This window comes from Dipodomys spectabilis, unplaced genomic scaffold (genome assembly GCF_019054845.1).
Source record: "Dipodomys spectabilis isolate Male_0828 unplaced genomic scaffold, ASM1905484v1 ptg000612l, whole genome shotgun sequence".
Lineage (NCBI taxonomy): Eukaryota > Metazoa > Chordata > Mammalia > Rodentia > Heteromyidae > Dipodomys > Dipodomys spectabilis.
Genome location: NW_024871289.1, coordinates 1,987,479 through 1,995,310, shown reverse-complemented (window position 1 = coordinate 1,995,310; position 7,832 = coordinate 1,987,479).

The window sequence follows — 7,832 nt, the reverse complement described above, 5'->3', positions numbered from 1 at the left end:
CCGCCCCCGCCATAACTGCAACCATGGCTGCTGGCAAGTGCTCAGATTTGTCTACTTGCCTGGATTTTCCCTCTCTGGCCTAACTCTCTGTACTGTGATGGCACATTTGGTGTGATTCTTTGGCTTAGTTAAGCTTCCAGCTTCTCCTTCGCTATCTTCCCGGAACCATAAATTTAAATTTTAAATGATAAATTCTTTTAAAATTGTTTCACTTGTGCACAGGTATGGATAGATAAGTATGTGGGCAGAATCAGAATTATTCAGAAGGTTGTAAATGGATGCTTACCTAGTTTTCTCTCGGCTGGATCATAGAATACAGACTGTCCTAATTGAAAAAGTTAGCCTTCCGAGGTTTTTGCATATAAAAACTCCATCAACATTTTATTAGAGGATTATTCAAGATTAGCTATATGTTGATTAATAATGACTGATCATGACAGAAATTTGAGAGAAAACCATCTGCACTTCAGTGAGGTTCTGATTTGTGCTTCACAAACTGTTATGAAAGCTCTACATGAGAAATCTAGCAGCTGCATTTCTAAAAAGACCTTGGGTTGTTACACTTTCTGATATTATCTCAATTCAAGTACTTCTCCTTGGAGTTCCATACTATTCAATGATGCTGTATTAGCTCCTTGTTACAATTTTCAGACTGGTCTTTTTGATGAAATTTGTGCTTTTAAAAATTGCTCTCCAAATTCCATCCACAAACTGCATACAAAATTTATCTGAGAGGGGGGACCAAGATGGCGACGGGGCAGTAGGGAAATGCCACAGCTCTCTCCAACCAAAAAGAGAGTTCGAGTTCCAACGTTTAATCTCCCCAAGAGACCGACAACAACAAAAAGACGAACACTCAGAGAAAAACCAGTGGTGGAAAATAACAAAAAAAGAAAGAGAGGAAAAGAAGAATTTCAGAACAGAGAAGAGCGAAGACCCCTCCCCCAACCTTTACTGGCCGCGCGGCAGTGCGCCAAGCCACCGGCCAGCCGGCCCGGCGGGGGCTGCCGGAGCCACAGAGACACAGGGGGCTGCTTGCAGATCACCAGGTACCGGATTGCAGAACAGCGGATCGCCAGGAACAGAGAAACCTACCAGCCGGGAGTCTCCATGAGGATCCCACCCCCACCCCTCACTCTCCACCGGAGCGGAGAGGCTCCATCCCGCCAAAGCCGCCCGGCACCAGCAGCGCGACAAAGGGACCTGTCCGCAGACCACCCGCCCAATCGCGATTGCAGCAACCCGGCGGGGGGCCGCCCAACCCAGCCTGCAACCACCCCAACTGAACTTGGATTGCAACGACAACTGACGACCTACAGGGTGAGTACCCAACAGGGGACAGTGAATCCCTCAAGGGAGACCAGAGCTGGAGGGAATCCCCAGACCCTGACCTAGACTCCCTACCCCAACACCCGGACCACAGGACCCACTAAAACTGGGAACTGTTCGAGAGCTCCACCAGCTGGTGGAGCACACTCTGCTGGCCAGGCCAGAGCAAGAGCGCCCCTGGAAGGGAGCTTAAATGCCCAAGCCAGGAACAGCGCCCCTGGGTCAAGACTACCAACAGTAGAAGAAATTTGAACTGTGTCCTCCAGGCTGCATAACCTAGGTGGTATACACATTAGCACAGGCCTAACGAGCGCGCTCCAGGCTGGGGCCGGAACCAGGCCTGGGGACCGGCACCTGAACAAAGCAAAAAGGGTCAGAAGTGGGGCTGTGACTCAAATGGTAGGGTGCCAGCCTTGAGCTGAAGTGCTGAGGGACAGCACCCAAACCTAGAGTTCAAGCCCACAACCAGCCCAAAACAAACAAACAAAAACACATCAGGAGCCCATAGCAGACTCCAGTATTAGGGAGAGTGCATCCAGAGCATCTGATCTTCCCAAGAGCACCCGCAGGAGCAAACACAAGCAGTCTAGGCTGTTCAACCCTTCCAAAGGCGGGAATTGCTACAGCAGAGAGCTGAGAATCCTAAGTAAGTCAGAATAGCAGCTGGAAATAGGCTCCCAACAGAATCCAGATCAGGCACAGACTCTCTCTACCAATACAGAATCAGCAACCAAGCAAAGACAGACACACCAAAACAAGATTGAAGAGCAGTCTCCTGAACCCCCATGCGAAAATCACAGAGAAAAATCACAAGGTTTACCACTACCCAGAACAGCAAGCTCACCTCAAAAGCCAGCAGCCACGCAGGGGAGAGCCCCAGTGGGAGCAAAGCAGGAATGGAAGACAAAAACTACATCCAAGGGTTGCTGGAGGCAATGACTCAAGAAATAAAGCGAGAAATGGATCAGAAATTGAAAGAGCACAAGGATGAACTATCAAAAGATATACAGGACATCAAACAAAAGTTGGATGCAAAAATAGAAGCTGCACAAACCTCAGTAAGAAGTGAGATAAACGCCAAATTAGAGGTAATGCATACTGATCTCACCTCATTGAGAGGTGAGATCAGTACTCTGAGAACCAACATTGAATCCATAAAGGGATCCATTTCCACCATGCAAACCACAATAGAAGCCACGGTCAACAGAGTGAATGAAATGGAAGGTAGAGTGTCAGATACAGAAGACAGAATACACCAACTGGACCAAAAAGTGACAGATATGGAAAAATCACTCAAATTAAACCAAAGGGAAATTCAAGAGCAAGCAGATAATGCTAAAAAATTTAACCTTCGCATAATCGGAGTGGACGAAGGTGAGGAATTCCAGAGCAAGGGAAAGCAACACCTATTTAACAAGATAGTCAATGAAAATTTTCCCCACCTCAAAAACGACCATCTTAACTACATCACAAAAGCTTATCGAACCCCCAACAAGCAAGATCCCAGGAGAAACACTTCTAGGCACATTATAGTAACAATGATGGATCTGAATAATAAGGAAACAATCCTGCATGCAGCAAAAATGAAGAAGGAGCTATACTACAACGGGAAAAAAATTAGAATCACTGCAGATCTCTCCACACAAACAATGAATGCAAGAAAATCCTGGGAAAGCACCATACGAGCCCTGAGAGCCAATAACTGCCAACCCAGACTGATATACCCGGCAAAGCTAGCATTCACATTCGATGGAGAAATGAAAACTTTTAATAGCAAAGAAAAACTAAATGAATACATAAACATTAAGCCAGCATTACAAAGAATTCTAAGAGGGGGGACACAACCTGAAGAAAGCAACCAGGAACTGGGACCTGCCCCAAACAGGCATTACTCAAAGTCTAACTGAGCAAGCACAGGAGGAAAGGAAAAAAGAAAAACTTAGGAAGACGGAATGGCAGGGACAACAATGCATCTCTCTATACTTTCTCTTAATATAAATGGGCTGAATTCGCCAATTAAAAGAAAACGAACTGAGGACTGGATCAGAAAACAAGACGCATCCATCTGTTGCCTTCAGGAGACCCACCTCTCAGCCAAACATACAAACAAACTCAGAGTGAAGGGGTGGAAAAGGATCTACCAATCAAATGCCCCCAATAAGAAAGCAGGTGTAGCTATCCTGATATCTGACAAAATAAACTTTTCATTAAAATCAGTACAGAAAGACAAGGACGGACACTACATATTAATAAAGGGAACAATCCAAGAGGAGGATATAACCATCATCAACTTATATGCCCCAAATATCGGTGCACCCAGATATGTTAAACAAATACTCTCAAACTTACAGAATAAAATAGATCCCAATACGATAATACTAGGAGACTTTAACACGCCACTCTCACCAAAGGACAGGTCTACCAACCAGAGGATTGGCAAAGAAGCTACCGAATTAAGTGAGGCCATACTTCAAGCGGAATTAACTGACATCTACCGAGTATTTCACCCTAAAACAACACAGTACACATTCTTCTCAGCAGCTCATGGAACTTTCTCCAAAATAGACCATATCATAGTTCATGCAAGGAACTTAAGCAAATACAAAGGGATCGACATAATCCCCTGTATCCTATCTGACCACAGTGGAATCAAGCTAGCTCTCAATAACAAAGCATACCGCAGAAAATTCTCTAATACATGGAAATTGAACAGCACACTCCTTAACAAGGCCTGGGTAACAGAAGAGATCAGAGAAGAAATAAAGCATTTCCTACAACTCAATGAAAATGAAAACACCTCACAAAGAAACTTGTGGGACACAGCAAAAGCAGTCCTGAGGGGCAAATTTATTGCCCTCAGTGCCCACATCAAGAGAATGGAGACAGACCAAGTAAATAATCTCATGTTGCAACTAAAACAGCTAGAAAAACAAGAAAAAATGGGACCTAAAGCTACTAGACGAAGCCAGATAACCAAATTGAGAGCAGAGATTAACCAATTAGAAAATCAGAAAACCATAACCAAAATAAACCAAACAAAAAGCTGGTTCTTTGAAAAAATAAACAAAATTGATGGCCCGTTGGCAAGATTAATTAAAAAAAGAAGAGAGGAAACCCATATTAATAGGATTAGGGATGCCACGGGAAACATCACAACACGTACCCAAGATATCCAAACAATTCTAACAGACTACTTTCAAAAGCTATACTCTCTAAAGGAAGAAAATCTGGCGGAAATGGATGCATTTTTAGAGAAATACAAGTTGGAGAGAGACTCAACAAATGGGACTACCTTAAAATAAAAAGCTTCTGCACAGCTAAATCTATCGCAACTAAGCTAGAAAGACAACCAACTAATTGGGAAAAATATTTACCAGCAATATATCAGACAAGGGGTTAACATCCTGTATATACAGGGAACTCAAGAAACTAATCCCTCCCAAACCTAACAAACCAATTACTAAATGGGCAATGGAACTAAAGAGGGACTTCTCAAATGAAGAAATAAAAATGGCAAAGAAACACATGAGGAAATGTTCATCATCCCTGGTGGTGAAGGAAATGCAAATAAAGACAACCCTGAGATACCACCTTACCCCAGTCAGAATGTCCCACATCCACAAATCAGCCAACGACAAATGCTGGAGGGGATGTGGAGAAAGAGGAACCCTATTACACTGCTGGTGGGAATGTACACTTATACAACCACTTTGGAAAGCAGTCTGGAGGGTCCTTAGAAAGCTAAAGATTGACCTCCCTTACGACCCAGTCATACCATTTCTAGGCATCTACCCTGAACAACAGGAACCAATATACAAGGACACGTGCACCTCCATGTTTATTGCAGCACTGTTCACAATAGCTAGGATATGGAAACAACCTAGATGCCCCACCACAGATAAATGGATCCAAAAATTGTGGTATCTATACACAATGGAATATTATGCAGCCATTTGAAATGACAAAATAATGGCATTTGTAGGGAAATGGATGGAGCTAGAAGGAATCATGTTGAGCGAGGTAAGCCAAGAACGAAGAGACAAACGGTACATGGTCTCCCTGATAAGTGGATGCTAAATCCAAAATGTTAGGTGATACGACAAAACTAACAGGACTTAAGAAACAAAGAACTCCCGCTCATCTGGTTGAACCACTACTAAATATCCCCATGCTGCTGATCACAAATATGATATGTAACATGTGAACACTGTTATATATTACAGACTGTGATAGACAATTTGCTCCAGGAAAGTTAGAATGAACTTGTGACTTTGAAATTATGTAATCACTTAATCACAATCAAAAAAAAAAAAAAAAAGAACCTCGGGGAAGGGAGGGAGGAAGGAGATGGTAGGGGGAAAACAATGGAGGGGGTAACAACGTTCAAGAGGAATTGTACTCATTACCTCACTCATGAAACTGTAACCCTCTGTATAGTATCTTTACAATAAAAAAAAGAAAGTCTAGAAAAAAAACTATTTTGAATGTTCAAACCATAGAGATGGCAAATGTTTGAAGAGATATGTTTAACCTGACTTAAATATTACAAAATGAGAGTTTAGAGGCATGGGTCAGTTGGAAGAGTGATAGCCAAAGAGCAAAACACTAGATACTGAGTTTGATTCCCAGTCTCTCAAGAACAACAACAAAATTACAAAATGTATACATGCATCAAAATATTATACTACCCCATTAATAAGTACAATATTATGTTTTATGTATCAATTTAAAAAATAAATTTGATTTTAAATGTTTAAAAAACAAAAAAAAAATGTACTGGGACGGGGCTGGGAAGTTGGCTCAGTGATAGAGTGCTGCCTTGCATGCATGAGGCCCTGGGTTCAATTCCTCAGCAAAAAATAAGAAAAAAAGCCAGAAGTGGAACTGTGGAACAAGTGGTAGGGCTCTAGCCTCAAGCTGAAGAGTTGAGAAACTGTGCCCAAGCCCAGAGTTCAGGCCCCATGACCGGCAAAAAAAAAAGTACTGGGACAATACCCAGGCTCTGATTTATAGCCCAAAGCCCAGCATACATATGGAAATAAAAAATAGAAATTAAAAAATGTATTGGAAAATCCAATTAAATTTTCCACATGAGCCATGAGTTTTTGTTTCATGTGTGTAATTCTAGAAACTAAGATAGATGAAATCTGAGGATTATGGTGTCTCATCATCAAATCACCAGCAAAACAAACAAACAAGAAAACAGAAGTGAAGCTGTGATTGGAGTTGTAAAGCACCAGCCTTGAGTGAGAAAGCTACAAAACAGTGCCCTGAGTGCCTCAGAGATCCAGCCTCCGGATCACAAAAAAAAATGATAAGAAAACTAGAACCCAGGGCTGGTGACCCATGCCTGTAATTCTAGAACCTCAGGTGGCAGAAATATGGGGATCCAGTGTAAAGGCCAAACTTAGCAAGAAAGCCCAGAAGACAGTTGTTTGTGGTGCGTCCTGGGGCTGGAACTGTACTACTCCCAGATTTTTGGCAGTTAATTGGAGGTAAGGATCTTAGACTTTCTGCTCAGGGTGGCCTTGAACCATGATGGTCAGACTTCAGCCTCCTGAAACAGGCCAGGCCTTGCATGAGTTCTAGCTCTAGGACCATTACACACAAAACAATGAAATGCATAAATGTAAAGAAGGGTATAAGAAGAACCAATACCTGAGGCTTCAATGAGCCAATCAGCCAATCATTGGTGGCTCATAACTGTAATTCTAGTTACTCAGGAGGCTAAAATCTGAGGATAATATTTAAAGACCAGACCAATTAGGAAAGTCCATAAGACACGCGTGTGTGTGTGTCTGTATGTCTGTGTGAGAGTCCTGTTGCTTGAACTTGTACTGTTTTTCTCAAGGCTCTACTATTCTCAGCTTTTTAGTGGTTATAATTGGAGATATCATGGACTTTCCTGCCCAGGCTGGTACAAACTTTGATCCTCAGATTTCAGCCTCATGAATCTGGACTGGCTCTACTCATTTCTAATTAACCACCAAAACAGAAAAAAAAAAAAAAAACCCCTGGAATTGAGCTGTGGTCAACTGGCAGAACTGGGAAATAGTATCTGGTACAGCACTCAGACCCTAGTTCAAGCTGCCGGACAAACACAGAAGAAATAAAAGAAAAGGAGGATAGAAGTACAAAACCTCTATCAGTGATAGAGGTTGAAATGAATCAAACATTGGTTGCTCACACATGTTATACGAGGTACTCAGGAGGATGAAATCTAAGGATCACAGTTCATGACCAGCCAAGGCAGGAGAGTCCATGAGACTCATCTATCTAATTTGCCACCAAAAATAAGCTACAAGCTGTACTTTGGCTCATGCGGTTGAGTGGTAGTCTTAAACAGTAAGCTTGGAACAGCACCTAAGCACTAAGTTGAAATCCTAGACACACATTTCAAAAAACCAAAAAAACACAAACTAAAAATGATGGGAAAAGAGAAAGCCAGTTTCAAAATGGGCATTGGTTTTGGTTCATATGTGTATTCCTAGGTATTCAAGGTT